The following is a 10,778-nucleotide window of genomic DNA, read 5'->3' as shown; positions in this document are numbered from 1 at the left end:
CTAGAAGGTATCTTAACTGTAACCAGCCCATGAAAAAACGCACGACCGGGGAGATACAAAACCGCACGGAGCTCTTACTCCCCGCCTTCAGCGCCATCTAAAAGCATCTCCAACCGTTGGCCCCCCCGAGGCGCTAAAAATCGTCCCTTAAGAGCGCACCGGCGCAAACCGTGTACTGGGGGCGTGATGCCTCTCAGTCACGACGCCAACATTTTTTTAAAAATTTTAATTCCAGCACAAACACGGCGCACATTCAACCAAACTTCGACGAGTTCGTACGTATTTAAAATATTTTACAAAAAAGAAAAAAACGCTACTAGGCTGCTCCTTGCCGTCTCCCTCGCCGCTCCTCGCCGCCCGTCGCCCTTATAGTTCTACATGCCGAGGAGGCGGTAGAACCGCGTGTAGTCGTCGTCCCCTCCTCCGCGGCCGCCGTCCCTGCTGCAACCCTCCCCCGGTTAGCGCGGCGGGTTGGACGGTCCGGGGGCGTCCTCGTCGTCGTCGCTGTCGAGGATCACGACGCCGCGCTCGTCCTCGCGCCCACGTTTGCGGGCGGCTATCTCCTCCAGGGCCCGGCGCTGCCGGACCATCTCGTCGCGGAGGTAGTCGTCCCGCGCCCACTGTAGGGCATCCTCGTCGGAGAAGCTGCCGGGCTATCTCCTCGTACTCTGCGGGGAGGCCGGGCTCCAGCTTCGTCCTGACGAGGACGAGGCAGCCAGACGCGGGGGCGGAGTCGTCGATGCGGACGCCGGAGCTGCAGGTGCGCGCGCTGACAGGCGTGTCTTGGGGCTCCGGCTTGACGAGGTGAAGGCAGGGAGAGTCGGACGAGCGGCCGGACGAGGAGGAGGACGCCCCCAGGTCCATGCGCCTCGGCGTCCACGAGCTCCCACGCCGGCGAGAGATGGACGGGGGAGCGGGGTACTCAAGCCTCGGCGTGTTGCCGCCCTCAATGTACTCGAGGACGGCCTTCAGCGTGCGGCCGGGCACGCCCCACCATCGGCATCGGCATTCGGAGTTGAGCCTTCCGAAAGGCACGACGCCGTTTGTGGCCTCGAGCTGCTCGGCGTGGCGGCGGCGGAAGTAGGGCTCCCAGAGCGGGCTGTCGGGGACATACCGTGGACCTTCCCTCGCCGCCCACGGTAGAGAGGCACGGATACACGCTATCTCCGCACACCGCGCCACCCGGTGGGCGGTGGTGGCATCGGGACCCCGCCGGCGCTGATCCTCCACGCCCCCGGCACCCGCATGTCTGGCGGAACCGGGTACTCGGCCTCGAAGAGGAGCCGAGTTTCGTCCTCGTGAAGGTGGCGGCGGCCGAAGCCGTTCGCCGCCGCACCGTCACCTGGGAAGCGCTTGGCCATGCTTTGAACTAGAGACAGCGAGAGGAGAGGGAGGAAAGGGGGAGAAATAGCGCTACGGCGGTGCAGACTATGTGCGTGTCACCGGCGCGCTGGGGGTCGGCTTATATAGGCGGAGGCGCCGCGCGTACGCGTGGCCGGCGCACGTACGCGTGGCGGGCGAGGTGACGTGCGTCGTCCGGTGCCTGCGCCGCCTGTGAGGCATCAATGGAGGAGGCTAACCGGCGCGGCAGCACGAGGCAGCTTTGGCATTGATTCGCCACGGGAAATGAGGCGATGAGGACGACGAAGCGGCGAGAAGAGAGACGAGTCGCTGGCAAGGAGGGGCCGCGGCTGTTTCGCGCCAAAAACGATTCGCCCGGCGCCCCCGAGCGCCCCCCAGCGTGCCGGGTTCGGGTTGGGTCCGCCGGCGCCAATTTCGGCCCAAGCCGGTGAAAAATCGTCCCTTGGGGACGCGACTGGGCCGATTTTTCGGCGCCGGTGGTCAAAAAGTCGCCTGGGGGCCTTGTTGGGGGCGCGGATGGAGATGCTCTAACGAACGCATAATGCTAGCGGACAAAAAAATCCTTAAAAACCCAAATGATAACACTCACATGTGTGGGTGTTTTGCAACTCACCCACACGCGTGGATCACAGTCCAGTCGAGTTTGCATGAATCTTGACGCATTGAGGCAGATTTTGCATGCCACGTAGGACAGGGCTGGTGTGTGGGCTTTTGACAGTTCGCCCGGACGCCGGTTTCTCGCATGGAGAGGTCGTGGTTGCGAGTCGGACGTGTGGTGGAACTGCCTTCGTGCCCGCACGCCGCGCACGTCTCCTATTCATCATCTCTCACGTCTGCTCTTTTCCCCTCCCGGTGTTGCAGTCCCCCCACCCTGCCCTTCTTTATTTCCCATTTCAACCACACCAGCATTCCCATTCGAAAGCGACGCAAGTTCTAGGAGGAGCAGTCAAGAGGGGGCGGCGGCGGAAGAGTCACGGCTCTTCGTGGCCATCGCTGGTGTTCACGGAACCGGAGCGTCGTCGCCGGAGCAGCCACCGCGCGGAGGTAAGGCTTCGAAGCTTTCTACTGGTCCAATCTGCCTCCCCTCCTCTCGGTTGACATCCTGCTCGGATCCTTTCGAGATTCAGGCAGATTTTTCACGGCGCTCGTGTGTTCCCATCGGCGGGGGAGTCACATGCGTGCCATTAGGTCGGCATTACGTAGTTCCGTTGCCATCGCCGTGGTAGTCAAGCCGGCGAGGCTCGCCTGTTCCGCACCTATCGCTCTGTTTTTCACGGATTATATGTCCCTATGATGCAGCGATTTCTACTATTTTCTGTTAGTTTTGATGGTCTCATAGTCCATGATTCTCACTGTTTTTAGGGGTGATGTTGTAATCGAACTCCCGGCGTGATAGTTGGGTATGAACCCTAGATCTAGTTAGCTGCATTTCAATTTGTATGCTATTGTAAGTTGGATGCACTAGTTTAATTGCTATTATGTTCTGTGCAAACATGGCAAGTTGAATCCACTGGTTTATCTACAACTTTCATACTAGATGGCAACTAATTTTTTGAATCAAATCTGGCAGTTGCCATGTTCTATGTAGGATAATGGCAGTTGGGGTGTTCCATGTACTGACTTAGTTGCCACACTGTTTTCTGCTAACATGGAAACTTGAATCTAGTAGATGGCAACTGCCTTTTGTGAATCCAATCTGTCAATTGCCATGTTCTATGTTGGATAATTGCAGTTGGGTGTTCCACGATACTAACTTAGTTGCCACATTATTTACTGCTAACATGGCAACTTGAATCTACTATATGGCAACTGGCTTTTTTCAAGCAAATCTGCCAGTTGCCATGTTTTTGCACTTGTTTCAGTGGTCATTTTTTGCCTACTGTGCATGTTTAGCAGACGGTAACTACCTGCTTTCACACACTGAGACTTTAGTTGGCATGTTGTTTTGTGCACATATGGCAACCTTAATCTTTTTAGTACATGGGGCAACTTCTTATTGAACCCAAATTTATCGGTTAGCTTTTTTATGCGGCCATCCGGGTCTCAAGTTTGCTAAATTGCTCTCAAGGAGGTGGCAACTACATCTACACAACATGGCATTATTTTGCCATGCCTATTTCTTTTAGTACTTTTTGTCAACTGCTTAGTTTTGCTTAGGAGCATATGGCATGCATTTTTTAGATTGCAGGTGGCAACTCCCTCTTATTACTTGACATATGCATTGTTCTAGGGTAAACATGGCAGTTTTCATATGTTGTCGATGATATCCACTGCCTCGTTACTTCGTGCATCTTTTTTGCATCTGTCGACTGTGTTTTCATTTGTACTCATGCGTTTTTGTTCTTACCATAGCATCATGGTCCGTGGTGACCAGCAAGACGATGATGACGACTTCATGGAGGTACCGCCACAGAATCATGCGCCCGGTCATATGAAAGACGGTGACGAGGTCATTTCCCCCCCTGTTTTATTATGATATAGAGTTTGCATTCATCCGTCAGCAGTAATTTTTAGTATATTGAACATGGCAACAATGACCCTTTCGTGTTCTATAGAAGAAGAAACGTCAGCACAATAGTGCTTCGCAAGAACGCTTGACTATATTGACCAAGGGTTTTACTGATGACCAGAAGGGAGCTGCCGGTGAGATGGGGATGCAGGCATTGATGGATATTCGATGCCCAAATCTAATGAACCCTGTGTGTGATTGGCACAGTGAGATATATGACCCTCCTTATAGGGAATTCGTCATTCCGGGACGTGGAAGACTCCCTTTGGACGAGGAATCTATATTCTGCACTTTGGGTGTCCCCCGTGGAGAAATCAAAGTTCAGTATGAGGTGAAGAATGAGATTTAGGAAGTCTTGTTCCCGCGTTTGTTTCCTGGAATGGCATCCATGCCTAATACGACAGTGCTGGCAACTTCGCTGGAGGGCATGACAACCCATGGCGAGGTATTTAAGAAGAAGTTGTTGATGTACTTGATCTCATCTGTCTTTCCGCCTACCACATTGATGTGCCCAAGTAACAAGTGCTCCCCTATCCTGGTGAATGCTCTCTGTTTATTCTTTTTCGTACAATCTTCTATTTTTGATGCATGTAGAAGCTAGTCACTGCCAGTTGACGTTTTATTGACAGTCGACGTGTTGTCTTTGTTTTCAAATCTTGTGCAGGCAAAACTAAAAGATGTTAAAAACATGAATTGGTGTAAATTCATTGCTGACTTCCTGCATGATGCATTCTCAAATAAGATATACCAGAAGGGCTGCCATCTGCACCTAATGGTACTTTTTTACTATTTTGCAAATGCTCTTACCACGGTTCATTTGTTCCTCAATCACATTACACATGATGTCACTCTTTTATTTGTGTATGGTATTTTTCAAATTTGAAATGTAATCTTTTTTGGGTGCCTGTTTAGGAATTGAATAAATTTAGGGGTGTACTTGAACATAGTTGACAATTTTTTTATAGTTGTTCATAAGTGACAACCAAATTGTTTTTCCACATGGCATCTCTGTTTGGCCATACTCTGTCAACTCTAGCTTGACATAGCTTTTAACTAGTTTGCTTTTTGATGGCAACCATAGTTGATTGTGTACGACAACTTTTATTTTTTGTGTTTTTACATGTCAAAGTGAAGTTATTGATACATGGCAACTATAGTTGATTTCTACATGGCAACTACATATTCTACAAAACACATAGTGTTCACTTCCACTATTTTTTCCGTTCGTTTTAATTAGTGATACATAGAAAACATACGTCCATGTCCATGGCAAATCGTTCTCCTATTTTTGAACTTTTGACTTAAGGGAGACTGTATTTCCAACGATGCTTAAACTGTAGTTACTTTTTTCCTTTCCCCGCATTTTTATCTGTTTTTTATTTGCGCAATACTGATCACTGACATATTCTGATTTAGTTACTCCCTTTTTTGTGTAAACCAGCTCATGTACGTCTACCATCTTGATTTGTCTACTATCAATTTTACTGATATAGGAGGTCCGCTGCCTCCACATAAGTTTGCTATCTCTGCCTGGAGTTATGATGTTGTCAAGGTTGTGCTTGTCGTAGACAAGATATCTGATACAAAATATGGCAAACTGTATGTTACTTTTATCTTCTTTCTTGCACAACATTTTTGAAGTTCACTGTTGGAAAGAATATGTAAAAACCAAAACTGATCCATATTGGTTGTTCAAAGTTTTTTCTTTTTAAAGAGGGGAATATATAGCGTATACAACATGGCAAATACGCTCGGTTCCGCGTGGCCAATGCACAACCCTTTTACATGGCATCCATATTCCAATCTATGCACTAAACTTTGTTTTGGCATTCCATTTACCCACCTCAATGCACTCATTACGGCTAACAAACTATAGAGAACTCTGGCAACCATGGTTGTCTGCACATGGCAACTATGGTTGACTCCATATGGCAACTCTGCTGTTCCCCCTCGAATTCTTTTTTCCTTGCAATCCATGACCATAGTAATTGTTTCTTCTCTTTTGACCTCTATTGTTTTTCTATATTTCAACTGATGGCCAAGAATGACATTGACTATAGTGTGTTTGCTGGGCCACAAAATTTCGAAAGTGGATGGATGTGCATTCAGCTCCATCATGTCCCGCTGAGGTAATCAAGCATATTTTTTATTTTTTTATTGATCTTTTCTTGCATTTGACTTCTTTTACGGGTTTTTTGCCCTCTTTCTGATGCACACATTCTAATTTGTTTGAAATTTGTTACTTTTGTTTTCTGATTAGGCCAAGGCACCTATTGAGCACCTAGTTGGGAAGTTTGCTTCTGGCATGACTGGCTTGCTCCGGAAGTTGGTCGAGGGTTGGACAACATTGAATGGTTCTGATAGTGACGTGGTTGCAAGGCAGTTCACATCTTTTGTCGGAGAACACACACATCGTCCAACTTGCCATCTGTAACACCCTCGATGCGACTATAGCTCCCACGTGTCGAGGCATGACTTAGAGACATAATCGCATTGAAGGCATATGTCACAAGTTAGGCAATCTTCACAACATCCCATGTAATATAAATAATAAAGGGGAGATAACATAGTTGGCTTACACTCGCCACGTCAATCAAGGACATAAATAACATTACATCATCCAAACACTCATGGCCCGACTACGATGCCAAAATAAAAGATAACCCAACATGCGACAACGGTCCTGTTCACCCCCAACTGGGCACCACTACTGATCATCGGGAAAGGAAACATAGTAACGTTGAGAGTCTTCGTCGAACTCCCACTTGAGCTCGTACGCGTCTCCTGGAGCAGAATCATCAGGCCCTGCATCTGGTGTAATAGTAATCTGTGAGCCACAAGGACTCAACAATCTCGCACCCTCGCGATCAAGACTATTTAAGCTTATAGGTAAGGCAAGGTAAATATAGGTGGAGCTGCAGCAAGTGACTAGCATATATGGTGGCTAACTTATTCGCAAAAGAGAGCGAGAAGAGGAGGCAAAGCGCGAGCGAGAAAACTAGAGAACAACCTGCGCAAACATTACTCCAACACCGTGTCCACTTCCCGGACTCCGCCGAGAAGAGGCCATCACGGTAACACACTCAGTTGATTCATTTTTAATTAAGTTAAGGTTCAAGTTATCTACAACCGGACATTAACAAATTCCCATGTGCCCATAACCGCGGGCACGGCTTTCGAAAGTTCAAATCCCTGCAGGGGAGTCCCAACTTAGCCCATGACAAGCTCTCACGATCAACGAAGGAATAGACCCACTCCCAAGACGTTTCGATCAGACTCGGTATCTCGGTAATTCAAGACACTTCGACAGGTTAAAACAAGACCAGCAACACCGCCCGAATGTGCCGACAAATCCCGATAGGAGCTGCACATATCTCTTTCTCAGGGTACACTCAGATTGTCCTAGGTACGGGTAGGCCAGCCCAGAGTTGCCCCTGGTGGCCACCGGTAGCTGACAGGTGGACCAACACTCAGAGGAGCACTGGCCGGGGGGGGGTTAAAATAATGATGACCCTTGAGTCTGCAGAACCCAAGGGAAAGAAAAGGCTAGGTGGAAAATGGTAAAACCAAGGTTGGGCATTGCTGGAAAAGCTTTAATCAAGGCGAACTATCAAGGGGTTCCCATTATAACCCAACCGCGTAAGGAACGCAAAAATCCGGGAACATAACACCGATATGACGGAAAACTAGGGTGGCAAGAGTGGAACAAAACACTAGGCGAGAGGCCGAGCCTTCCACCCTTTACCAAGTATATAGATGCATTAAGATAACATAGCAATATAATGATATCCCAACAAGTAAATAAAAGATGTTCCAACAAGGAACGGCCTCCAATCTTCACCTGCAACTAGCAACGCTATAAGAGGGGCTAAGCAAAGCGATAACATAGCCAATCAACGGTTTGCTAGGACAAGGTGGGTTAGAGGTTTGACATGGCAAAATGGGAGGCTTGGAATCAAGTGGTAGGCATCGTAGCATTGGCATAGCAAAAGAGCGAGCAAACTAGCATAGCAAAGATAGTAGTGATTTCGAGGGTATGATCATCTTGCCTGCACAGTTGTCAGAGTTGACTGGATCCTTAAAAGCAAACTCAACGGGCTCCTCGTTAGCGAACTCGTCTCCTGGCTCTACTCAAACAAGACAAACAAGCAACAAGGATACAATCAACCACGTGCAAACTCAAACAACACAATGCAAAGATGGTATGCTATGCGGAATGCGATGCGGGATGCAAAATGCAAGATATGACAGGAAATGCATGAACCTGGACTAAACTTGTAAAACCAAGTGTGCCACTGGAAAGATGAGATGAAATCGCTTGAAAACGATATAAAGAACGCCGGAATCGGAGTTACGGTTTGGAAATGGCAAGCGATTCAAAAATGACACCGGTCTGCGATTTACACCAAGTAGGCATCTAAATGCAATGAGATGAACATGCTACAGCACCCAAACATGACAACAAAATACATGGCAGGGACGAACACAAGATGCTTAACAAAAGTCTAGCACTGAGCTACGGCAAATTCATCCATTAACAGGTTCAAACAAGCATGGCAAAAATGCATATGACAAACAGATCTCAGACTTAGTGAAATTAACACTTGTCTGGAATTTCAGGTAGCCCTCTTTGGAGCATGAAAACTACATGCTACAGGACCTGAACATGGCAAAGTAAAGCATGGCATGGAGCTACTCAAAGAGCTAACAAAAGTCCCTTAGTGACCTTGAGCCAAAAGGGATCAGAAAATACAATTGCAAGCACGTGAACATAGCAAAAACATAATCAGTTTTCAGACTTAGTGAAAACTGGCACATGCAGAAATATAACCCAAGTAGGCATGTTTACGAGCTCGATGCACTCACTACAGTGCAAGTCATGGCAAGACAAGCATACACCCATCAATAAGGCACAAAATGCAAGCTAGAAATGGCAAGAACAATGGCATAGCAAGCACGGATCAACTACAACAACATCGGCAAAATTGCAAACAAGTTGACAATCTGCCCAGATTCACGAAGTAGCAAAAGTAGAGTTCGATTGACTCAAGCTAGGGTGCTCCATAAATGCAAACAAAGACATGGATGGATAGAGCACTACAATATTAATAAAACATCCTTACTGATCATCCTCAAAAGAGGCACGGATCACTAGGAAACAACAAGAACATATGGCATCATGAGATAAACAGCTCCAGGACAGTGAAATCACTAAGTCCCTGAAAACAGAATTATCAAGTGCACCACTTTGCAAGCTTGCACAAGTCACTACACACGTCACAAAAATACATGGGTTGCACCTCTGGAAAGTTGGCAAAACCCTTAACAAAACATATGTAGAACTCATGGGCATAGCATGCACACATTAATCATGGCAAAAATGACAAAAGTGCTAAACGGAGTAGAAGATCTGACAATTAACTCAAGTAGCCCTCTTCTAACAGCATTTCGGGCATCAAGATGAGCTCAAATGAAAATGATGCAATGGAATGAAATGATGTACTCTCTGAGATGAACATTTTGATATGCTATATGCATAAATCGGAGCTACGGATGCAAAGTTACGGGGCTACGAACATGTGCATATGGACTGAGAATATCAGGGACTTAGTAAAAAAAACAACCCCAGATCTAGGGTTTGACCGGCGCGGAATCCGAGGCGGGGCCGGCGCGCACTGTTCACGCCGGAGTTCGTCGCCGACGTCGCCGGAGTGGAGTGGAGAGGAGAGGCCGGGCCGGGGCCGGCGGTGGCGGCCGGAGGTGGCGGCCGGGCGAGGCGGCGGCGGCACGGGGCGGCGCGAGGCGGCGGCCGGGAGGTGGCGGCGCGCGGGCCGGGAGGTGGTGGCGCTGTGGCTCAGGCCGCGGGGGCCCTCCCTGGGCCTGGCGGGCCGCGGTGGCGGGGACGGCGGCTGTGGCCATGTGGCGGCGCGGGAGAGGCTGGGCGCGGCGGAGCGGACGCGTCCGGTCTGTCCCGGACACGTCTGGCGGCGGCGGTGGATGGTTCTAGGGTTAGGGGAAGAGTGGAACCGCGAATTTGAAGGAGGGGGTCTATATATAGGCATAGAGGGAGCTAGGAGAGTCCAAATGAGGTGCGGTTTTCGGCCACGCGATCGTGATCGAACGATCTAGATGATGGAGCAGAGTTAGGTGGGTTTTGGGCCAAATTGAAGGGGTGTTGGGTTGCAACACACACGAGGCCTTTTCGGTCCCTCGGTTAACCGTTGGAGTATCAAATGAAGTCCAAATGATACGGAACTTGACAGGCGGTCTACCGGTAGTAAACCAAGGCCGCTTGGCAAGTCTCGGTCCAATCCGGAAATGTTTAATCCCCACACATGAAAGAAGGCTAGAAATGACCACCGGAGGAGAACGAAGCGCCGGAATGCAAAACGGACAACGGGAAAAATGCTCGAATGCCTGAGACGAGCACGTATGCAAATGCAATGCACATGATGACATGATATGAGATGCATGACAACGATAACAACACACGGAGACAAAACCCGAACCCAAGGAAATAAATATAACTTAACACCGGAAACGACAAGAGTTGGAGTACAAATAGGGAAAGTTATATCCGGGGTGTAACACCATCGGTGTCAAAATCAATAGATCTCAGGTTGGGGGTCCCGAACTATGCGTCTAAGAATCGAAGGTAATAGAAGGCAGGGGACATGGTGTTTACCCAGGTTCAGGCCCTCTTGATGGAGGTAAAACCCTACGTCCTTCTTGATTGACTTTGATGAGTATAGGGGTTACATGTAACGCCCCGAGACCGATGTGCCAGGTGTCGTCTAGTTATTTGTTGTTGTTGCGTTGTCTTTGCTTGCGTGTCATGCATTGCATATCATGTCATCATGTGTTTTCATTTGCATACATGTTCGTCTCATGCATCCGAGCATTTTCC

The 10,778-nt window shown here is 48.7% G+C and overlaps 1 long non-coding RNA gene across 2 annotated transcripts; it reads left to right on the top strand.

Moving 5' to 3' along the window:
• Positions 1–2,137: 2,137 nt before the first annotated feature.
• On the top strand, positions 2,138–6,515 carry LOC147984871 (uncharacterized). 2 transcript variants are annotated; one of them, XR_015615078.1, is made up of 6 exons: positions 2,141–2,406; positions 3,715–3,811; positions 3,918–4,409; positions 4,536–4,646; positions 5,313–6,000; positions 6,132–6,512. It is a non-coding gene; the product is annotated as an uncharacterized LOC147984871 (long non-coding RNA). The 2 variants fall into 2 exon arrangements; XR_015615077.1 differs by having other exon boundaries at positions 2,138–2,406; positions 4,536–6,000; positions 6,132–6,515.
• The last annotated feature ends 4,263 nt before the right edge of the window (positions 6,516–10,778 follow it).

The sequence above is a fragment of the Triticum urartu genome, chromosome 2A, assembly GCF_056163025.1.
Source record: "Triticum urartu cultivar PI428250 chromosome 2A, HENAU_Tu73, whole genome shotgun sequence".
NCBI classification, from domain to species: domain Eukaryota; kingdom Viridiplantae; phylum Streptophyta; class Magnoliopsida; order Poales; family Poaceae; genus Triticum; species Triticum urartu.
This window is presented reverse-complemented; position numbering and strand designations above follow the sequence as displayed.